Below are 25,559 nucleotides of genomic sequence, written 5' to 3'. Positions count from 1 at the left end.
TACCATTAACAGGCTGAATCTCACCAGTTTGGTTGTGTTCTTTTTCCTTAAATTCCCAAATAAAGCCGTTTCCATATCCTGCTGAGGATTTTTGGGTTAGTCTGGATTCATCTTTATCAAACAGTAGACTTCGTTTTATCAACCCAAACCTCACATGAAAGAATTTGGGGGAGGGGGTGATGGAGCTATTCTATATCTCGAGTGAGGTGGTGGTGGTTACCCAATTCTATGCGTTTGTCAAAACTCATAGAACTGTGCCCTAAAAAAGATGGAGTTGACTGTATATAAATCATACCTCAGTAAATCCCACTTAAAAAATGACTCTGAACATACAGCTTAATTCCATTGACATGAAATTATAAATTAGGAAAAATGAATCTATAGTAAGGTTCTCATCCTTGGCACTACTGACATTTGGACTGGGTCATTCTTTGTGGAGGGCGGGGCCAGCTTCATGGACATACAATCTGTGCAGCCACACAGGGCCCGGCTCTTGGAAGGGCCTCAGCTCTTGGAAGGGGCTCTGCACTTGGTTTAAAGTGCTTTGCTGCTGTCCCTATCTTAGGGGACCTGGTGGTTAAGTGCTTGGCTGCTAACCGAAGGGTTTGCAGTTCAAACTCACCAGCCACTCCACGGGAGAAAGATGTGGCAGTCTTCCATAAAGATTACAGCCTTGGAAACCCTGTGGAGCAGTTCTGCTCTGTCCTATAGAGTCGCCATGAGTTGGAATCCACTGGATGGCAACAGGTTTGTTCACCACCTTGAAATTCTTAATGATTTTATCTCGAACCTGTATTTTGTAAGTGCAGTCTGATGGGAAATCTAGCATGAGTATGAGCAGAGGAGACACACTGGTGTCTTTGTGTGTATGCTCTAGCTCAGGCCCATAAGAATGGCAGGCAGCAAGCAGGGTGGGCAAGGAGAAGTTGGCCTGGCTGCCCAGTGCCCACGCATACCTATACCTACGGCAGTCTGTAGTGCTGCGGGACTTGATAAGACAGACCAGGGCCAGGACCTGGGCCCAGATTTTTGGCAGCAATGGCAGCAATAGCAGCAGAAGCAGCAGTGGCAGCAACAGTGACCACCAGTGAATTACAAGAGGAACGGGTTCAACATTGGAGCCACGCGGGCACCTGCTTTGGGAGACCGGCTTGCCTGACCTTTCCCGAAGCCCGTCCTTGCATCACGTGCACAAATGTTAACTTTCTACCCTGAACTCTAGGGCAGAAACTGCCAGCACTCAGGCTGAAACTCTGTCAGTGAACTATTGGAAAATAAAAGTGCGCACAAGGGCACTGAAAAGAAGATTATCAGAGAGTTACTAAATTCTTCAAAGAGTTTAGAATTTCTGATTTTGAAAACTATTTTGACATTGCAAAAAAAATCATGAGAATAGAAATAGAAATTTAAAGTTGTTGCATTTAATGAAAAATAACTGTTTTATATGAAGCTTTTGGATGAGTCAATTATTAATGAGGAAGACACTTTCAATTTTTCTTATAATCGAATATACAGCTACATAATATATAAACAAGTATTTTGAATTATATACCAATGAAGCCATCTTTAGTTTCTTATAAAACTTAAGTAAGTTACAGAAAATATTAAAATGTCATTGTCTAAACTTGCATTTAAAATTAAATTCTCACCAACAAGAACATGAAAAAAGACTCAGCATCATTAGCCATTAGGGAGATACAAATCGAAACCACAGTGAGGTACCACTTCATCCCTAGTAGGATGACAAAGATTAAAAACAAACAAACAAATGGAAGACAACAGGTGTTGGCAAGGGTGTAGAGAAATTGCAACTCTCATCCATTGCTTGTGGGAATATAGAATGTTACAGCCACTGTGGAAAACGGTCTGGCAGTTCCTCAGAAAGTTACACATAGAATTACCATATGATCTAACATTCCACTCCCAGGTATATACCCAAAAGAATTGAAAAGGAATGCAAACAGTTATTTGTACACCAATGTTCATTGCTGCACTATTCTCAATAGCCAAAAGCGGCAACAATTAAAATGTCCATCAACAGATAAATGGATAAACAAAATGTGGTACATACATACAACGGCGTATTACTCAGCCATAAAGAGAAATGACGTCCTGATAAACGCCACAACATGGATAAACCTTGAAAACATTATGCTGAGTGAAATAAGTTAGTCACAAAAGGACAAACACTGTATTATCTCACTTATGTGAAATAGGCAAAATATAGAAACCAAAGCTTATTAGCAGTTACCAAGTGTAGAGGAGACGGGGAAAGGGAGTTACTGCTTCGGGAGCGTTGAGTTTATATTAGGAGCGGTGGCATAATTTGGAAAAGGATAGATAGTGCTTGCACAACATGAAGAATGTAATCAACATCACTGAATTATACATGTAAACGTTGTTGAATTTGCAGATGTTTTGTTAGGTATATTTTTACTACAATTTAAAAAAGAAAATTCATACTTACATGAAACTGATTTGTATAAAGAGTTAAATCATTTAAGAAAAATTATTCCACAGGAGTCATCAACTCTAGACGTGCAAAAACTTCTGATTTGAAAGAATTTATCAGAAATTTATCCCAGTGCTATCACAGCCTATAATATACTCTTAACAGCTTAAGTGACAGTGGCATCAGCAGAAAAATCCTTCTCAAAATTAAAAATTGTCATAAATGATTTGTGATTTTGCATTTGTCAAGAGCAATCGATGTCACTTTCAATTATATCAATAGAAAATGACATTGCTAAAGTATAAATTTTGATGACCTAATAAATACATTTTCAGAAGAATGACAAAAATTTTAAGATAGATTAAGATATTATATTCATTAAATAGTATTATTTATTGCCTTATATAAAACTACGACAGCAAAAACATGTTTTTTTGCAATTTGTAAGTTTATATTGTTACTCGAGTACCACTATTACCCCTATTACATTTTATAAGTCATAATATATTTTTAAAAGAGAAAGCTTTATATTTATATGTACCTTTTCCTGCTTTGTAAACAAGGCGTCTGCATTTTCATTTCGCAGTGAATCCCACACATTATCTAGCTGGTCCTGGTTGTGGGAGGTTGTCCTGTCCAGTGTAGAATGTTTAGCAACTTCCCTGGTTTCTATCCACAGGATGCCAGTAGTACCCCTAAGTTGTGATGATCAAAAAATTTCTCCAGACATTGCCAATGTCCTGTAGGTGGCAAAACTCCCAATTGAAAATCACTGACCTACAGTGACAGAAAGCAGGTCAGTGGTTGCTAGGGCCTGGGGTAAGACCGGAGAGGATTGACTGTGAGAGATACAAGGTAACTTTTTCAGGCGATGGAAATGATACACTTCTTGATTGTGGTGGTGTCATGGTTTCAATTATGTCCCCCCCAAAATGTGTGTATCAATTTGGCTGGGCCATGATTCTCAGAATTGTGTGGTTGGCCTCCATTGTGTGATTGTAATTTTATATTAAAGAGGATTAGGGTGGGATTGTAACACCACCCTTACCCAGGTCACATCCCTGATCCAAAGTAAAGGGAATTTCCCTAGGGTGTGGCCTGCACCACCTTTTACCTTACAAGAGATAAAAGGAAAGGGAAGCAAGCAGAGAGTTGGGGACCTCATACCATCAAGAAAGCAGTGCTGGGAGCAGATCGCGTCCTTTGGACCGGGGTCCCTGCACAGAGAAGCTCCTAGTCTGGGGGAACACCAAAGAGAAGAAGGCTGACAGAGAGAAAAAGCCTTCCTCTGGAGCTGACGCCCTGAATTTGGACTTTTAGCCTACTTTGACTGTGAGGAAATAAACTTCTGTTTGTTAAAACCATCCACTTGTGGTATTTCTGTTATAGCAGCACTAGATGACTAAGACAGGTGGTGTTTACATGCATGTATGTATATATTGTCAAAACTCATCAAATTATATGTTTAAAATGAGTGTGTTGCATCATCTATAACTTATACTTCAATAAAAAGTCTCTAGGTGACGCAAGTAATTTGCACTCGACTGCTAACCTAAAGACTGGCGGTTTGAACCCACCCAGTGGTACTGTGGAAGAAAAGGCCTGGTGACCTACTTCTGTTAAAATGTTAAGATGACAGCCATGAAAATCCTTTGGAGAAGTTCTACTCTGTAACACGTGGGTTTGCTATGAGTCAGAATCAACTCAATGGCAAGTAACAACAACATACCTCGATAAAGATGATTTCGGAAAAGAAACAACAATAACAAAACAATCTAATCTTAGCATAGCATTCAAGCCTTCTTTAGAAAATGATCACCAGTCTTATTTCTTATGAATCCTTTTTACCAATTCACTTATGCAGGGAAACCAGTCTTTTAGGTGGTCTTCATGTACCTTGTTCATTTATATCTTTGTTTTCCACATGTCATACCCTATAAATTACACAGGTTCCTGCTACAAAAAAGCCTAAATAAGTAATTAAGGGATTTGAAAGATTATAACAGCAAGTAGTATTGGGCACTAATTATGTAAAGTGGAGCTTCTAGACTGAGACAGACTAGGAAGAAGAACCTAGTGACTTGACGGCATGTAACAACAATTATGGAAAAGATACCGTACTTACCGTTTGATATATGTTATCACAACAGCCCTATGAAATAGGTATTCATTTTACAAATGTGAAAATTAAGACTTAAACAGTATATAACCTTTCTGAGGACACAAGTTAAGGAGTCCTTAAGTTGTGGTTAAGCACTTGGCTGCTAACAGAAAGGTGGGTGGTTCAAACCCACCAGCTGTTCCACGGGAGAAAGATGTGGCAGTCTGCTTCCATAAAGATTACAACTTTGAAAACCTTAAGGGCAGTTCTATTCTTCCTATAGGGCCGCTATGAGTCAGACTGGACTAGATGGCAATGGGATGGGGGGATACAAGTTAAATGGTAGAGTTGGGATTGAACCCAGGCAGTCTGAACCCAGAACTCACGCTCATAACCACTATGCTATACTGCCACAAAACTCAACGTGTGGTCCTCAACAAGTCATTTTACCTCTTGCAGGCCACCTTTTCCTTGTTTGTCAAATGGGGAGTTAGACCAGAAGGTTTCTAAGATCCCTTTCAGCTTTTATTATCTGTGCCTTATCTATCAATAATATCCATTATACGCTTCAAAACTCAGCTCAAAACCCTACCTGCCTCTACTTATCTTTCTGTCAGTCCAAGGCTACTGTCAACATTTGTCAACACTGTGTTCACACAGATTGTAGTTCCTGATTTGTCTGTTTATTCCAGCAAGTGGACCACAGAGGATTGAACTGTTTTCAAAATGCCCTATTTGGAGACAGACTCAAGAGAAGAACTTGCCGTCTCAAGTATGCAGAGATCATGCTGGTATCCACCAGTCATATCCAGAGGAGAGAAATGCCTCTGATTGAACACGGTGAATCTATTGGTGCATATTTTGGGCAGCAATTTGAATTTATGAGATGAAGAAGCAAAAGGCCATAATCCATGCAATAGCCAATGGCACATTCTTGGTGACAAATGAAGCCACTTGTGCTGCCATGAAAAGTCCAGCTTAATAATGGAGTTGGCACATCTTCCTTTGGTGAGAAAAGAAATTAAATCATCAGCAGGGCCAGCCACAGTGGACAGGTTTCAGTGGAACTTCCAGGCTAAATTAGACTAGGAAGAAAAGTCTGGCAATATACTTCCAAAAATTAACCAATGAAAACCCTATAGATCACAACAGAATATAGTTCGATATAGTGCTGGAAGATGAACCCCCTAGGTTGAAAGGCACTACAAAATAGCCACAATAACAGACTCAAACATACCAATGATTAGGAAAATGGTGCAAGACCAGAAACATGTTGTTATGTTATGCATAAGGTCGCCATGAGTAAGTGCTGACTCAAAGGCAAATAGCAACAATAACAAATGTTGTTTGCTTTCAGTCTCAGTTACAAATTCCTGTTTGGATCAGGGGCCACAGTCCAATCAACCACGACTATGCCATCATGTGGATTATATAGAGGGCAGTTCCTAGAGCTAGGAACATGTGCCTGGACTTCTAATCTAACAGATATCCAGGACAGATATTTCAAAGGCTTAGTTCTTTATCTCAAGACAACTTTCATCTCAGGATTTGGGCAATTGATTTAGGAATTGAGATTAGACATTACTCACTCTATTACTACAAGATGATTTAGAATTTATTCAAAGGTTTGGGGATCTTAGTCCTCAGAGAGGAAACTTCATTGTTATAACGTCCTTGCTATTTATACCACTAGTTGCTGTTCTTTTGGAAATCAGAGAAGAGGAATAACAGCACAACATCTCCAGGTATAAATGAATCTTAAAATTAAATTTTAAAATCAACCAAACTCCAAATTTATAGTGCTTCCCTCCTGAGCATAATTTGTTGGAGAACTCAGCAGGAGTCTAATCAGAAGTTATATTTGACCCAGAAAAAGCTAAGTCCTTCATTCTTTTTCACTTAGGAGCTATATAATATAAACCTGTGGCCATTTTGGCAATGATCCGAATCTCTTTTAAATTAAATTAGGCTCTATGACTTTTAAACACTATTGAACAGGCTGCTCCGTTGTATGCCTGTGTATGTATTCTGTGGAGCAATTCTGTTTCACCTCCATCAGACTGTTTATTAACATTCCTCATGTTTCCCCCAGCTCTTCTTCCCCCACCTGCTGCGCAGATATTCACAGAGCACATAATTCTAGTCTGCGCCAAGGAAATAATGAATTCCAGGGTCTTACAAATACTGGGAGTGAGGAGAGTTGATGGAACAGAACACGGGGGGAGGAATGAAAGCACATCATGGGTAGCTTGAAGGCAAGCATAGAGTTCTCTCCATTCCCAGCAGGACTTATTCCCATAATTAAAGTCCCCTTTCTTCATTCTCAAGCAAAGATGGCAAACACAGGATAATCATAGAAGGTATGAGGTGCTGGATGAATTTTAGACAGCAAGGTAGATCCACATGGATACAAAATTTTCACAATATCCTCCCTTCTGACTACAATGTCAGAAATAATGTGTAAATTTAATTAAGTGGCTGTGTATTGGTTTATTTCCATCGGTGCTATCAACATGACCCAGTTGGGGATCAGGGTGCATTTAACCATTATATTCACAACACATGGAATACCCGTAATTTGCTAAATGTGAGACTGAACCCGAAACACACAGTCCAAGGTCTTTATGCTTTTGAGCATTTGTCTGCATCAGTCAGGACTAAAGTAAATAGCCATGAAGCTGAACGCTAACCCCCTTAATCATTTGGTGAACATACCTGCTTGGAAAATTACAGTATATCCAGATATTTTAATTAAATCTTTGCTTTCAAATCAGAGGGCATTCCTCATCATAGTGGATTTAAGGAAGTGGAGACAGGCAAGGAGGTTGTTACCTGGACCCTGTGCATTTATCTGATTTTACAACTCTTGTCTCCCTCTGTTTCTCAGTATTCCAAAATGAGTATCCTGAAGCTGATCGCAACACAAGCTGTGTTTTTTTTGTCTCAACACCTTTAAAGATAAATTTAGATGAGATTAAGTTGACCTATTTATACATATTTTTTAAATTTCTTATTTATCCTTTTTTATTATTCAAAAGGTAGCATCATTCCATATTAGTTCATAGAGATCTTCCTGACCTATTTATATTTATGGGGCATCTGTTGCTGGGAAAATCCTGGGTAAGAAAAAATGAATCGAACTATGGGAGACATGCCAAGACTGACTAATTTGCTATTGCCTTCTTGGGACCATGAGAACAAGATCTGCCGGAGAGCGCGGAGTAGGGGTTGTCCCTAAAGAGAATGGTTGCCGCGGCTCCCCACTCCCCTGCCCCCGTTAATGATCCTGGGATACAGGAAAGCCCAAGGGAGGACATATGACAGTTTTTGGAATGTGAAATAGAGGGAATTCCTCCTTTCAGGCCCAACCCAAAGTCTCGAGGAATCTTGAAGCATTATATTGGAGGGAATGAGACCAGAAGCCAACAGAACCTCAAGTATCTGCAATTGCCTATGTAGCCCATCGATTGTGCCAGCGCCAGGACCCACAGCACAGAGAAGGGCCAGCAGGGAAACACTACAAAGAAACTTAGTTCGGGACAAATTTCTGGAAATAGGTCAACGGGTACATATGTAAGGCTGAAGGTGTGTGGGGTATAGCCAAACCTCAAGCTTGTCTGTCATAAGCCATGGGCTATATTTACCTGATCTCTGAGGATTCATTTATCTTTATAAATAAATATTAAAATACCAGCTTCCAAACTTTCCTTAATCCTGAAATAATAAATACCTACAATTCAGAACTTTTACTGGACTATCTCCTGCTTTGGGCAATACCTCTGGTGAGGTGTCCACATGGTTCAAGTCTAGATTCTGCATTCCAAGTACCTCCTACCCCTTAGATATGGACAATTTTTGCAATCATGGTAAAAACCGTATTTATACAGACATATAGAATAGAATATTAAGAATGAAAAAGTTGTGTGGGGAATTTTTTTTCCTTTTAAACATTTTGAAACTGTTATTAAAATTATGGTTTCAAAGAATATTTGATGTCCTGGAAGACTATGTATTTGTTGATAAGAGAGAAAAAAAGCAGGATATATGTAGTGTGATTCCAGCACTGGAAAAAAATGCAACAAATTATCAGTAGTGATTCTTGTTCAGTGGAGTAATTAAGATAATTTTTATTTTTTCTTCTGCAATTTTTTAATAGAATACTCTTAATTTAAAAAATGATTTTTAAAATGTTGCTTTAAAGAATCTTAAAACTCTAAGATATATATAGCTAAGTGGGAAAAAATGAATTCTTAGGGAAAAAAGATCTAGAAGAAAGCATGCAACAATTTAACTAGTAACTGGATTAGAATGGCAGGATTATGGATGGTTTTTTAATTTCTCAATTTTCTTTAATGTCATTATACTTCTTTTATAATGTAAAAGCTTAAGTGAAAATAACTCATTACTGTATTATAATTCTAATACAACACTGACTGAATTAAAAATTAAAACTTAAAATCTAATTGGTAAACAGGGTTAGCACCAAGGAAAATTATAGGATTCTCGCTCTACAGCAGTAATGTATAGATAATATAACCGGAACTGCTCTACCTAGATACAGTCTCAGGTGACTGAGGAGAAGGTACCAGAGACTAAAAGGCACCTGGAGGCAGAGTGGGGCAGAGGAGCCAGCATAGGCTTTGGGGCCATCCTACCTGGGATTTAATTCTGAATCTACCACTTACTAGCGGAGACACCTCAGGTGAGTCACTTCACTTTTTGGTGTTCTCACCTGGAAGGTAGCTATGATGCTAATTGCTATCCTCGGGGTTGCTGTGAGAAGCTTATATGAATGAACGCACATGGAAGGCTATCTTAACCTGAAGCACATTATAAAAATTCTAACAGTTCTGTTGTTAACTCCGATTTAGTCACACAACAACCGATACGTGCTGTATCCAGAAAAGGTCTCCATCTTCCCATAGTTGGGCCTAAAACTATCCTCCATATCAATTCTGAATATCCATTAAAAAAGACTAATTTCTTACACTCGATGGTGACTCAAGAATCCTAATTACTCTTGATCTATTATTTTAATAAACTTAAAAAATTGAACTATATATACAGAAAAGTCACAAGTCATAGGAGGAAAGCTTACACTCATGTGACCACCATTCTGATTTAAAAAAGAAAATCGATCACTACCAGCACTCCAGGAGCTACCTGCCTGCCTCCTCCGGGTCACTCCTCCTTGTCCTCCCCAAAGGTAACCACTATCCTGACTATTCTGACTTTAAACACCAGAGATTAATTTCTCTTTTTTATGATGGAATCATTTCTTTCGCTCAACTTCATGTTTGTGAGATTCATTCATGTTGTGTGCAGCAATTTATTTCCATTGCTGAATTAGTATTGCATTACATGAACACTCCACAATTATTTATTCATCCTACTATAGTTGGACATTTGAATCGTTTCTGGCCACATGCGTAGTGTTGCTATAAACCTACTTGTACTGTCTTTTGGTGGACAAATGCATTCAATTAACTTGGGCATATACCAAGGAATGGGATTGCTAGGTTCTAGAATATACCCAGATTCTGGGATATAGCTAGGATGTACTAAGTTCGTCTTTAGTTGTTACTACCAAATAGTTTTCCAAAGTGGTTTCCATTTAATTTTAATAATTCCTCTGTTCCAAACTGAACTCAACATTTCATCCATCTCTCTGTGACGATCCAGCCTGTATTCTGGCCCTGGTCATCTGTGTGAAGTGATTGAGATAGGGCACTCAGGGTTGAACGCAGAAGAAAACTAGCTTCTATTTTCAGTTCCACCCCTAACTCACACAACTATTAAATAAGAAACATGAACCCCATAAGCAGCCTAAAATTTAATTCAGAAACACAGAAACTTATGCTGGTAAGACCAGCAATTTTTTAACATTTTAGATGTTAGACATCAAATGCATGCTTTTGCCTTGAAAGCAATCACTTCGTTTAGACGGAGACAGATTCACACTGTTATTGCTGAAAGTCTGTCTTGAAACTCTTCTAATCATCTCCAGAATCTAAATTTAATTATTACATACCCATACTGGATAAGGACAAAGAGATTAAAGGAACTGAAGACTGAAAGTCAAAGAAAAGACAGGATTCTTTCCCTCAAAGAGAAATACAGTGTACTAGCTACGGCTTTGATGTATTTTCTGCCCAGCACCTCTTTCCCTTTTTCCTCAGTCCCCTTTCTGACTAACAAGTTGTGGTGACCATGAGGTATGCCATTCACATCCCCTTCAAAAGAATCCACTGTGGGGGTATAGTTGACTGACAGTCTCCAACTGCTGCACCTTTGGGTTCACTGAAGTGTTCACATCAAGATCATGCTTCCCCCAGGTGGCTCCTGCCACTGACTGAGCATGGTGGTGGTGCTAAAGCTGGGACATTCCTGCTCTATACAGCACTTCTGTGAACTTTTCTTGGGAATTCCCCACCATCCTGGCCAAGACATTCTCAGAACTGTGCTGTGACCAGAGGCTCTTCCTATTCAGTCCTTCCTTCTTCACACTTCTCACAGATGTTAGACCTGCATCACAGTCTGAAGCCTCCACTTACCCACTCCTGCTCCATTTCAGATTATCCTTCTCTGGTATTTGCCCCAATAGATTTATTGGAAATCTAATCTTGTCTTGGCATCTGCTTCTCCAAAGATGAACTGATCCACAGGGATAAATGCATGATCAGAGGAACAAATCATTGTACCTCATGTTGATGGCCTCTATGATTGGTCAAAGGGGGTGAATCTGTGGTCCTGAGAGCACTGATCAGAATTCTTTCTTGGTGATTTTTTAAATCTCAAACAGAATTTCTTGGCAAGTGTGGAGGTAGGGAAGGTCATTCTGGGGCAGTAAGGAAATAAACTCAGACTTGCCTGAGGCCATATTTCCTGGCAGAAGAATTCTGTCTGCAGTTGAAAAGAATGAGACCAAGCATTACAGAGAAACAGGAGTGAGAGAAGGGTTGGGAGTCGTCTTAGGCTGAGTTCTCTAGAGAAGCAAAACTGGTGAAGCATATATATATATAGAGAGAGAGAGAGAGAAAGAGAGGGAGAGAAAGTGATTTTTATCAAGGAAATGGCTCACGCCATTGTAGAGGCTGGAAAGTCCAAGGTCTGTGGGTTAGGTCGGAGGCTTCTCCTGACTCAAGTAGCTGCAGGGGCTGGTGAACCCAAGATTGGCAGGTCAGACGGTAGGCTTCTGGTTCACAGGCTGTGGAAGCCGACGAATCTCAAGATTGGCAGGTAAGACAGCAGGCCACTGACTCACAGGCTGCGGATGCTGACGAATCCCAAGATCAGTAGGTAAGCTGCTAGCTCAAGTCCCAAGAACCAGAGTGAGAGCAAGCAAAAACCAGTGAGTTTTGCCAGAAAGTCCACATATATTGGATGCAGGGCACAATCCCAAAGAAACTCCCATTCAACTGATTGGCTGCACATAGCTGTCATCATGGAGGTGATTACATTATATCAGATCTCATTATGGAAGTGATGACACCATTACATAGCTGCCAAACTATATCATAACTTCCAAACCACTGAGAATCATGGCCCAGCCAAGCTGACACACAAAGTTAACCATCATAGGAGTGGAATGGTAGGACCTGAGAGGATCTAGGTTCTAGATCTGGAAACCAGCATCACCCAGTCATGTCTGATCACACAAATCAGTGACCACATGAGTCAGTAAGCTCCCTGTATGAATTGGGATTTAGTCACTTGTAACTGAAGAGTCCTGATAGTGTTACTCTCTTGGCTAGCATCTTTCCAGGGCTTTCACTGATTCTAGGAAAAAGCCCAAATTCCTTATATTTTAACACTTTATTTTGAAAATTTTCCAAACCCAGGTGAAAATTTTCAAGAATAGTACAATGAATGGCCATATACCCTTCACCTAGGTTCATCAATTGTTAATGTTCTGCCACGTTTGCCTTATCTCTCTCTCTTTTTCTTCCTATATACATTTAAACACCTTTGATTAATCATTTAAAAATTAGTGACAGATATAATACTTCATCCCTAAATACTTCAGCATGTATCCCCGAGAACAAGGCATTCTTCTAAATAACCACGGTACAATGATCACATTCAGAAAGTTTAACTTTGATACAGTATTATGCTGTAATATATACTCCACATTCAAATTCTTCCAATTGACCCAATAATGTCCCTTATAGTTATTGTTGTTGGTATGTTTTATATATATATATATATAATACTGAATCCAATCAAAGGTTGCTCAGTGCCTTTAGTTGTCAAGTCTCTTTAGTCTCATTTAATTTAGAACAGTTCTCCAACCTTTTCCTTTCAGTACCTTGGCAGGTTGTTTGGCAGAATGTCCCTCAAATTGGGTTGTCTCCTCATGATTAGATTCAGGTTAAATACTTTCAGGAGTAAACAGGTTATACGATGCCCTCAGTGCATTTGCAAGGCTGTTTGCAGGGTGGCCCTGCCCATCTCTCTGGCCTCATTACTGACTGCTCTCCCTCTGCCTTTCAAGTTCCAGCCACACAAATGAACTTCTTTTAGTTCCTCCCACCTGCCTCTCTTTTCCAGCTTTCACACACTCTGTTGCCTCTGCCTGAGACTCTCTTCCCCTACCCTGCCCTTCGTTCACCTGTGCCACTGTTACATGTATTTCTGGCCTCATCTTAAGTATCACTTTATCCATGAGGTCTTCCTTGACCCATTGGAGTGGGTCGGCTTGCCCAGGTACTTGTCTAATTATCATTCCTCTAGACCAGTAGTCTTCAAAGTATGGTCCACAGACCTCTGGAATCTGGAGATCCTTTCAGGTGGTTCACAAGGTCGAAACTATTTTCATAAGAATACTGTGATATCAAGTACCCTATCGTGTTCATATTTGCACTGTTTCTGCAAAAGCAATGGTGGGTAAAACTGCTGGTGCCTGAGCATGAATCAAGGCAGTGGCACCAAATGGTACCAGTAGTCATTATATTCTAAACCACTGTGCACTCACAGAAAAAAAAAAAAAAAAGAAAGCTAGTTCACTTAAGAATGTCCTTGATGAAGCAGTAAAAATGATTAATTTTATTACATCATGATCCTTAAGTCCATCTCTGTTTAATATTCTGTGTGACAATGGGAAGGATGCATAAAGCACACACCAAAGTATAATGGTCATCTCAAGGAAAAGCATTTGTGTAATTGTTTAGATTGTGAGTTTTTTCATAGAGCACCATTTTTCCTTGAAAGAACAACAGACAGTTAAACTATGGTTATTTAGACCTGAGTATTGGACAGACATTTTCCTAAAAATGAACAAAGTAAGCCTGTTGCTTCAAGAAAAGCATCTCACAGTATGTGTTGTCAATGGTAAAAATGACATTCAAACAATGGTGAAATTCAAACATTCAAATAAAAATTAGAATTTTGGAAAGTTCATATCTGCCAACATGAATTTGACAATTTCCCAATACTTAGCCTTTTCTGATGTGATCATTGCTAACTTTAACAAATGCTTTTTTTTTTTTTGTATTGTAGAATGAAATATGGCAACATCTGAAAAATCTGTATAACTCAGTGAATCAATTTTTCCAAATGACCCATGCATGTTGTTACAAAATCATGCATAAGATCCACTGAAAGTGCAAGATAAACTAATGGATTTTAATGTATTTTTAGTATATAAAAAGTTTACTGATATGGTTTCAGTTTCTACATTGTAGCTAACCTTTAAGAAACTACCACTTGTTGAGTTTGGGTGTAGTATCAAAGAATGTCCACAATTATCTGAAAAATCCCTTAAGATACTCTTTTTCAGCTACATGTTGTGGTGAGGCCAGATTTTTCTTATAGTTCAACCAAAACAACATATTGCAACAGATTGAAAACCGAGGCAAATATGAGAATCCAGCTATCTTTAATCAAGTCACACATTGAAGAGATTAGCAAAATTATAAAACAGTGCCACTTGTCTTATTAAATGTTTTATTTTAGAAAATAGAGTTATATTTTCATAATTATACATTATGTTTACATATGATAGGTTCATTATGGTATTTTTAAGTGAAGGAATAACTATTTTAAAAATTTTCTAGTTTTAATTTCTAATACGATAAATATTGATAGATATAAAACATATAATCAAAAGCTCTTTAGAGTCCCCAGTAATTTTAAAGAGCATTACAGGGTCTTAAGACCAAAAAAGTTTGCAAAGCCCTCCTCTAGACTGTAAACTCTGTGAGGGAAGAGGTTATATCTGCCTTGTTCATTGCTAGGAAGCTACAGCATGCCTCCACACAGGGCTATATATACCGCATGGAAAATATTTGAAAAACAGCTGACAGTATTCGTTGAAAAAGTGACTGAATGATGGACTGATTGACTGAATGGATGAATGAATTACACTTGAACAAGACCTTGTAAGAAGAGGGAACAGTCTGATAAAAAGGTCCAGAAACAAGAAAGTGAGGGTTTTAAGAGAATACTAGGCCAGCCACGGTCTTTTCAAGTGTCTCAAATGCATGTGAAAGTTAGAAAGAGAAAAAGAAAGACAGAGGAAGAATTTATGCGTTTAAACTGTGGTATTAATGAAAAATATTGAATATACTGTAGCTTGCCAAAATAATGAACAGATCAGTCTTAGAAGAAATACAATCAAAATGTTCCTTAGAAGCAAGTATGGGGAGACTTTGAACACATTATTAGGAAAGAGCAATCACTAGAAAAGGATATCATGTTTGGTAAAGCAGAGGGCCAGTAAAAACAATGAAACTCTCAATGAAATGAGCACACACAATAGCCGAAACAAGAGACTCAAACATACCAACAATCAGGAAGATGGTGCAGGACTGAGCAACATTTTGTTTTGTAATACATCAGGTTGCCGCGAGTCGGAGTCGACCGAACAGCAACTAATAGTAACAACAAGTGTGTAGATTAGATTGGCGCTATGAGTAAAAATGTGTGCTTTGAACATAAACAACCCTGAATTCAAATCCTGGCTCCAGCCTTTTAGCTAAGTCACTCTAGGTAAATCACCCATTCTGAGTTTCAGCTTACTAGTTGTTGTACTAGTACAAGTTACTACCTCCCTGTGCAGTGTGTACTTCATAAGTTTGTGTTGACGGTGGTAAAGTGCTTAGAGCTGCTCTGTTCAACACAATAGCCACTAGCCATGTGTGACTACTGAGCATTTAAAATGTAGCTAGCGCAACTGAAAAATTAAAATTAAAATTTCATTTAATTTTAAGTGATCGAAATTAAAATTTTTAAACTGAAGCAGTTTTGTTAGTGTGGATGAGAATAGCAAAGGAAATGATTTTTTGGCTCTTGATTCAGGAATTGAAAATCTAAGTATACTGGAACAACTTGAGTATGTGAATCTACTTCTTCTACTGTACATTTTATGAAATCTTAATACAGATCATGTTTCCAGTGAAATTTAGCATCCAAATTGAGATGTACTATAGGTGTAAAATACACGGTGAATTCCAAAGACTTAACCAGTAACCAGTTGCTGTTGAGTCAACTGTGACTCATAGTGACCTCACGTGAGGTCAACCTTTTGATTAACAGCCAAGCGTGTTAACAATTTATACTACCCAGGTACTTCTCCAAAAACTTAGTACTTCCCCAAAAAAGGAATGTGTCCCATTAATAATTTTTTATATTAATTACATTGTATATTGATAAAATATTTTATTAAAATTAATTTCACCTGCTTCTCTTGACCTTTTTAACATGGCTAGCAGAAAATTTTAAATTATATATATGACTCACATTATATTTCTATTAGACCGTGGCTTAGAATGAACAAACCTATCTTGGAAGAAGTACAGCCAGAATGTTCCTTAGAAGCGATGATGGTGAGACTTCGTCTCACATATTTTGGACATGTTATCAGGAGGGACCAGTCCCAGAGAAGGACATCATGCTTGGTAAAGTAAAAGGTCAGTGAAAAAGAGGAAGACCCTCAACGAGATGGACTGACACAGTGGCTGCAACAAAGGGTTCAAGCCTAACAATGATTATGAGGATGATGCAGGACCAGGCAGTGTTTCGTTTCTTCCTGTTGTACACAGGGTCACTATGAGTAGGAACTGACTCGACAGGACCTAACAGCTACAACAACAACAACATATAAAGTGTTATCTATCATTGTTTTATTATTTGTCTATACTATAAAGATAATAGTATTTGTCCTATGTAATCATATAAATAGAAAATGACATATTATGTAAAGCTCTTAGCACAATGTGGGACATATAATAAGGGCTCATAAATGGTACCTGTCGTTGTTAAGAGAGCATTATGTGTTTGTGGGAGACTGCTGATGGACAAGAGGACAGGAAAGCTAGGTGGGGGTTGCACAATATAGACAGTCTTAAAAATCAGGCTAAGAAGTTGGGGCTTAATTCCCTATGCAACTGAGAGCCACTGAAGCACATGATCCGAAATGTGTTTTTGAAAGATAATTTTAAAGCATATATCCTCAGAGGGGGGGCCATGAGTTTTTGAAACCGTTCTAAGACATTCAGAGCAAAGTCTGCTGAGTAAGTTTGGTGATCAAGCTGGGAAATGCTGTCTGGGGTCACAAACCAAGTCTCAGTTTGAGTGATAAATCTGGTTTCATGGGAAGCTCATAATCCAGCTTTGTAGGCCATCCTAAAAGAGAAGTTTAGCAGGCAGTTTTGAAAAATGACAGACAACATCATTGGCTTAAGCAGATCGCCTTCCTCTATGACTCTTCCAAATTGTGTACATGTTGGTGTGTTTACTCAATCAAGCAAATAAATAATTTCATTACATTTTAGTTTATTTGTGCAGTCTGGTTGAAGGACTCTTCTGTTACAGCTTTTGTAGGAAAATTTCCATTCCTAAATACCCTAATCAGTCCTCCAAATTCCTCTTTTGTATATCCAGGCACTAAAACAAACAAAATCAATATTCCTTACTAGTCCTTTAATCAGTACTGCCTTCGATCCAGGCAAAAGATGCCCCTGTCCTAGGCCCCAGACCTCTTTTGTTACATCTCTCTTCTTTATTAGCTATCTTAATGTTGCATAAAGGAGCCCTGGTGGCCCAATGACTAAGCGCTTGGCTGCTAACAGAAAGGTTATTCATTTGAATCCACCCAGCGGCTCCACGGAGGAAAGACCTGGCAGTCAGCTCCATTAAAGAGTGCAGCCTAGAAAACCCTATGCGGCAGTTCTACTCTGTTACATGGGGTCACTATAAGTCCAGATCACCTGGATGGCACCTAACAACAACAGCAACAGTGGCGCATAAAAAAATCACTGCAAAATTGGATGGCTTAAAACAACAGTGATCACTTATATCTCTCACAGTTTGTATGGATCATGAATTTGAGTGGCTTGACTGGATGGTTTTGGCTTAGGGTCTCTCATGAGGTTGCAATCAGATATCAGTAGGGATTGCAGTCATCTGAAGGCTTAACTGGGGTTAAGCCTTTGAATGTGGCTCACTCACACAGCTGGTAAGCTAGTTCTGGCTGTTGGTAGAAGACCTCAGTTCCTCTCTGCATGGGCCTCCTCATGTGGCTGAGGCTTCCTCTCAAGCTGTATATAAACTGCTGCCTATCATTGTAGATGGTGGCTGGACTCCAAAGAGAGACAGCCGGGCAGAAGCTGTATCCTTTTTTGACCTAGCTTTGGAAATCACATAGTATGACTTCCACCACACTCCTTGGTCTGGGCTGTCACAATCCCCTGTCTAGATTCAGTGGAAGGGAACATAGACCCAACCTCTCAGTGGGAGGTGTGTCAATTACATTGTAAGAAGAGCACCTGGGATGGGATAAATATATAGGTGTGGCTATATATGGAAAATACAATCCGCTACATACTGACAAGGCAAGGAGTTCATGGGGCCAAGGGGACATGCTGACAAAGAACTCACTCCCCACCTTCTAGATCTGCACTGAACAATAAGGTAGCCACTAGCCACATGTAGCTATTTAATTTTAAGTTTATATTAATTAAAATTAAAGAAACTTAAAATTAAATTCCTCAGTCACACTAACCGCATTTTGAATGCTCAATAGCCACGTGTGGCTGGTGGCTACCATATTGAACAGCCCAAATATACAACTTTTCCATCATTGCAGAAAGTTCTATTGGGAAGCATTGATTTAGGTTAAGTTCCAGGATCCAAATGTCACTGTCCAAAAGGTCCAAAGCTCATTTCCCATGCTACAGTCCTCTTCTCTGGATTAAGCTTTCCAAGAGCAGACCACGTTGCTAGTATGAGCACCTCAAGGCCTGATGGATGGCCAAAGAGTGATTTGTCAGGATATGTAGATGGAGCGTGGATGTCAGGCTGGGATGTCCACATGCATGTGACAAGGCTACTCACAGAACAGAATAGAATCAATGATGGAAGTAGTAGAGTGGGTGGGCCACAGGTTGAAAGCTGGCTTTGCACTTCCACCTAATTCCAGAATGGAACTTCAAGGAATTTTAAAGTTCTAAACTCAAATATGGACTTCCAGGTTGTTATGAAGGTATATATGTCATTGTAGAGGGATACAAAACTAATTTTATTTAACAGTTGGTTAGCTTGATATGTACCTTTTAAATACAGATAGCTGGTATGTAGGCCTCAATTTGTGCTCTTGCATTGGGCCCCATAAATGTTAGGAGTTCAGAAGACTTTAGTTTACACAGTCAATGAAAATACTGAATTAATAAAAGAAGGTGCTTTCAAATATCAGGCCCAATGTGGTGGCAAAAACTGGGCAGGAGAATTTGTTCTGCCCCAATATGTATTCCATAGACATAGCATTTTCCAAGACTAAGAGTCTAATATAGACCTCAATTACACATAAGAATATTTTAAGGAGACCGCCAAAGTCCCTGGGGGTGGGGAGTTAGGGTAGGGAAAGAACTATATGGAATAGGCTTTGGAATGAGATACTGTAGTAGACACTGGTGGTGTCCATCTAGATCCCTTTTATGGGCTGGAGCACCCATCTCTCAAATGATCTGAGTGTTGATTGCTAATAGTTCAAATCTTCCTCCCTACTCTGAAGAATTTCCCTTAGCTGCCGGTAGCTAATTTACCCAGGAGGTTATTTGTCTCCACTTCTAAATGACTGACTAAGGGTACAATGGACCAGCCCCTTTACCTCAAGATGGGACAACTTGGTGGTGTTATTTATGCCTTAGAGACCTTCATAAGTCAGGCCAAAGCTAGACCTTACCTGAGATGACATCCTTGCTTAGCTTCTTCCCCTGCACTATCTTGATTCACTCTCTCTCCTACAGCTTTCTCCTGAGAGCACACAATTAAGAAATCCTGTGCACCTGAATCCCTGTCTCAGGCTCTACTTCTAGGAAATCTGACATTAGACAGTTGAACTTGGTAGGTTTCAAGGTTTGAAAATTAATTTAATCTCCTTCACAACTGCCCCTGCAAACTCATTTTGTTGACTTCAATTTTTCATCTAATTTAAAACTTCTCCATTAGGTGTGATGTAGGCTTGGATGGGGAAGAAAGGGGTATAGGGTCAGCTTCATCATCATTTCCCCACCTTGCTTATCTATTCTTCCTCCCTCACCCACAATTCTATTCCAGGTTTCCCCAGGAAGTGAGATGAAGCTAGAAAAGGGGCAGAAAAGATGATTCTTGACAGGTACAGTTGTAATCTGGTGCTGATGCCCCCTGGTGGGATGGATGTCCAAATGCTAACTCTTTTTCCCCCTGGGACATTTTTTGAACTTCCTAAAAATCCTCCTACTCTCTGTCTCTCTGTCACACACACACACACACACACACACACACACACACACACACGGGACCTTCAACTTCAATTCAATTGGTGGGATGATGCCCCTTCAGGTCACCCGTTCATGAGTCCCACTACCATCCTTGGCTTCTGCATGCAGTGGCACTCCTCCAGCCTCTTTCTGTCAAGGTCACTTCACCTTGAAGGATGCTGTCTTAGGACGGGTCCTTTTCAAGACAATTCACAGCAGGATCACTTCCAAGAGATCCCTATCTTTGCCCCACCAGCAGTGACCTCCCTCCCTCTGCCACCCTTTATCTTTCTGGTGCCACTGGCCTCTTTAGCTATAACCTCTAAACTTTAGACTTTTCCAGAGTGTGTTAGGTACCTTCCCTCACATCTCTAAATTCCAGGAGATGTAGGCCAAGCTCTCTGAGTGGTTTTCTTGACATACTCCACTCACTTGGTTTAAAGTGGTAGAGAAGTACCTCTATTCCCTGAAAAGTGGAAAATCCTCAGTTCTCCAACAACAGTTCTCTCTTTAAATAAATACTCATTCTTCACTTTCCCCTACTTAATCTTCAACCTACCTGGATTCTGGCAGAAGCAGGCTTTGCCCACCCTCTTTGCAAGTCCTACACAGATAGTCTAGGAGGCTTTGTGACTCACTTTGGAATACTGGAGTACTTGGCCCCTACCGTTTTTAGCTCAGAAGCCTCAGCCAAACAAACCTCTGAGATTTTAACATCCCATTACATATTATAATAAAAGCTAAGTTTGTGTCATTCCTACTATGTGTCAGGTATTGCTCCAAATCCTTTTCCTGCATTAAATTACTTAATCCCCCACACTGCTCACACCAAAAAAAAAAAACCCAAACCCACTGCCACTGAGTTAATTCCAACTCACAGCAACCCTATAGGACAGAGTAGAACTGCCCCATAGAGTTTCCAAGGCTGTAATCTTTATAGAAGCAGACTGTCACATCTTTCTCCCGGGGTGGGGGCTGGTGGGTTCAAACTGCTGACCTTTTGGTTAGCAGCCGAGCATTTAATCACTGCGCCACCAGGGCTCCTCACACTGCTCATAGGTAGTTACATTTTTTTAATATTCATTTTTACAGGTGAGGAAACTGAGGCACAGAGGGATCAAGATGACCAAGTAAGTGTTCAAGTCTCAATTAAGAGTAGGGACAGTTGTACCCCAGTACACAGCTAAGAACTCAGAATTCAGCTTGAATTCCTTGACTGTACTCTGAGTTTGTTACTGGGATCCCACCAAAGGTTACTTTCCTTTCAAGTGACCTCTGGAATAGCCAACCTTCACCGCTGAAAGGTTTCTTGAAACATTTGCCCTATTTTTTTCCACCTAGTATATCTTTAAACAAAAATGCTTGTCAGCAGTTGGCACTTGGAGAGAGTCACTTCCAGTTTTCCATAAGTTTAAAAAAAATATTTTGGGATGTCCAGTGAAAAGTCTGTTTTTCCAGATCAGCAAGTTCTCTAGCTGACGAATGTTCTCAAATCCATATGGCTGTTGATGGTGAGAGCCCAGATCCCTGACTACACAGAAAGTAGTCCTTCTGCCTCTGAAACTTTGGGTTGAAGAGCAAATCCATGCCCTTGGTCAGGGCACCTGAGGGCCTTTCTACGTCACAGGAAAGATGCTTTTGGCACTCCCTCCTTTGTCGGTACTCCTCTGACCTTGAGGGCCTTTGTAGAGTTATTACAACGTAAGTCAGTATTGTGCATGCTGCAGAAGTTACCCAGATTTCTGGACAAGATGGTAGACTTAGAAGATGTGGGAACCAGCTCACACCTATCCTAAAATCGTGCTCCTAATTACATAGACAGGTTGTACTAGATATATACATACACACATTCATAAATATATATATATACATATTTATTTATGTCATTGTTATTAGGTGCCATTGAGTTGGTTCTGACTCATAGCAACCCTATATACAACAGAACAATACACTGCCCAGTCCTGTGCCATCCTCACAATTATTGCTATGTTTGAGCTCATTGTTGCAGCCACTGTGTCACTCTATCTCGTTGAGGGTCTTCCTCTTTTTTGCTGACTCTCTACCTTACCAAGCATGATGTCCTTCTCCAGGAAATGGTCCCCCCTGACAACATGTCCAAAGTATATGAGATGAAGTCTCACCATCCTCGCTTCCAAGGCACATTCTGGCTGTACTTCTTCCAAAACAAACTTGTTCATTCTTCTGGTAGTCCATGGTACACTCAGTATTCTTCGCCAATTCAAAGACGTCAATTCTTCTTCAGTATATGTGTGTGTATATCTATGTCTAGTCCAACCTGTCTGTTTATATATAAACCAAACCAAAAATCAAACCAGGTGCCATCCAGTCATTACTAGCTAAGTTCGTGTCATGCCTACTATGTGTCAGGTACTATTCCAAATTCTCTTCCCACATTAAATCACTTAATCCTCACACTGCTCTACAGGTAGTTATACAAGCACACACAATTAAAAATAGACAGGTTTATGTTGGGCAGTAAGAAACAAAGACCACCACACGACTGCATATTGGTCTGAAACAAAGCTGGACTCATTGTTTACATGACAAGGTAGAGCCACATCACTTCATTCAAGTGTGATTCAATAGGTCTCTCCAAGCAGAAATTGGAAGAACTCGGTTATGGCAAAAAAGAAGGATATGCACCAATAAGGCAAGATTCTGAATTCAGATCTCCATTTGTCCCATGACGTGGGCTATAAACTCGTACTTGTTTTCATGTCACTGATATAGCAAAGCCTGGTTCCAAACAAGTCCAGGATGGGTTTCCTAAGCTTTTGGTGGGCCTGGGGTTATTCCATGGATGGCCTAAATGCTCAAAGCTTAACAAGGTTTTCCTTTAATATACATGTAAACAAGAAAGAAATCCTCAGGAGCCAGAACTAAAGATGGAGCTTTTAGATAGTGCAGTGGGTGTTGAAACTACGCAGCACACAGGATACAAGCCCTGGATACACCAGAAGGAGGGAGGTTTTAATGCCTGATCAGGGAGCAGTCAGAAAAGGAGGAAGGCAGAATGGGTCCTCGCCTAATGCCAAGAGTCGGAAGAGTCCTGCCCCATCTGTAGTCTGGACATAAAAGGGCACATCTAGAAGCAAGTGCTCTGCCCCAGGCCCTGATGGAAACAACATCACTAGTGAAAAATAGAACTTTAGGACTGAGCAATATTGGCCCCGGACTTACCTGGTGAACGCTTTGGACCTACCTTATTATGAACCAGTCACAAAACCACCCCATGAGGAGGCCTCCAAACTCAGGGAATCCCTGGATTCCTAAGGAAAATGAGCTCTCTGAAATCTGTCAAAGAGCAGTAAGCACTATGTTTAACGGCTGTCAGGAGGTGGGGAAGCAGGTAAGGAGTGCTTCAAATGCACAGTGTGATGCCCTCTACAGCTCAGATATTTCATTTATTAAAACCCACTGTGTGACAGGCACTGTGTTGGGTTCTTTACTATTTGTTGTCTCAAACCTTCCCAACAATTGCAATCTACAGCATGCCCTAATCTGGGCAGGGCAACCTTCCCATACAGCACTCTTTGCAGAAAGCTAGACAAAGTCCCATGCTACCACATACCTGAAATTCCACCATCTAAGTTTCAGTGTCTTTGGGGTCTTGACAGCATTTCCATCTTCATATGCACACACACCCATACTAGATTACAGACACTGGGCACTATAGTACACTGGAAAGGGCTGTGAAACAGGAACCCTGAGACCTGGGTTCTGGGCTGGATGCCATTGTTCTGTCTGTGAGACTTTGGTCAAGAATAGTATTCAGCATCAACCGTCAATAAATGATAATTTAGAATTTTCATTATTGCTATGCATTCCTGACCAAAGGCCCAATATCCCACACATTATGGCCCTTGCCAACAAGTCATAAAAGCAAATGGAATGGAGAGGAAGTCAAAGCAATATAAAGAAATATAAGACTGGTATAAACTTAGAAAAACAGGGGTAAATATTAAGGTAACCACAAAGGAAACTAACAATCCTACACATCAAAATAAAAAACAAGAAAAATATAAAGACTCAGCAAATACAAAATCAACAACAATGAAGTAGATGAAAAGAAAATACATAAAGGAAAAAAACACGGCACAGAAAATGAAGTGGACCAAAAAAACTGTCAATAACACACACAAAAAGACATCAGAATGACAACACTAAACTCATACCTATCAATACTTACACGGAATACAAATGGACTAAATGCACCAATAAAGAGGCAGAGAGTGGCAGATTGGATTAAAAAACACAATCCATCTATATGCTGCCTACAAGAGACACACCTTAGACTTAAAGACACAAACTAAAACTCAAAGGATGGGGAAAAAATATATCAAGCAAACAACACTCCAAAAAGAGCAGAAGTGGCAATATTAATCTCTGACAAAATAGTCTTTCAAGTAAAATCCACCACAAAGGATAAGGAAGGACACTATATAATGATTAAAGCGTCAATACGCCAGAAGGACATAACTATCATAAATATTTGCACACCCAATGGCAGGGCTCCAAAATACATAAAACAAACTTTAACAACATTGAAAAGAGGGACAGACAGCTCCACAGTAGTTGTAGGAAAGTTCAACACACCACCTTCAGTGAAGGACAGAACATCCAGAAAGAAGCTCAGCAAAGATACGGAAGATCTAAATGCTACAATCAAGCAACTTGGTCTCATAGACATATAGCGAACACTCCATCTGACAGCAGCCAAGTATACTTTCTTTTCCAATGGACATGGAACATTCTCCAGAACAGACCACCTATTAGACCATAAAGCAAGCCTTAACAAAATCCAAAGCATCTAAATATTACAAAGCATCTTTTCTGACCATAAAACCATAAAAGTTGAAATAAATAACAGAAAAAGCAAGGAAAAAAAAAATCAAACACATGAATTACAAAAGAAATTAAGGATGGAATAAAGAAATTCATAGAATCGAATGAGAATGAAAACACATCCTACCAGAACCTTTGGGACACAGCAAAAGCAGTGCTCAGAGGTCAGTTTATAGCAGTAAATGCACACATCCAAAAAGAAGAAAGCGCCGTAATCAAAACATTAACCCTACAACTGGAATGAGTAGAGAGAGAGCAGCAAAAGAAGCCCTCAGGCACCTGAAGAAAGGAAATAATAAGAATTAGAGCAGAATTAAATGAAATAGAGAATAGAAAAACAATTGAAAGAGTTAACAAGACAAAAAGCTGGTTCTTTGAAAAGATCAACAAAATTGATAAACCA

This window comes from Trichechus manatus, unplaced genomic scaffold (genome assembly GCF_000243295.1).
Source record: "Trichechus manatus latirostris isolate Lorelei unplaced genomic scaffold, TriManLat1.0 scaffold00084, whole genome shotgun sequence".
NCBI classification, from domain to species: domain Eukaryota; kingdom Metazoa; phylum Chordata; class Mammalia; order Sirenia; family Trichechidae; genus Trichechus; species Trichechus manatus.
Note: the sequence above shows the minus strand (reverse complement) of the source record.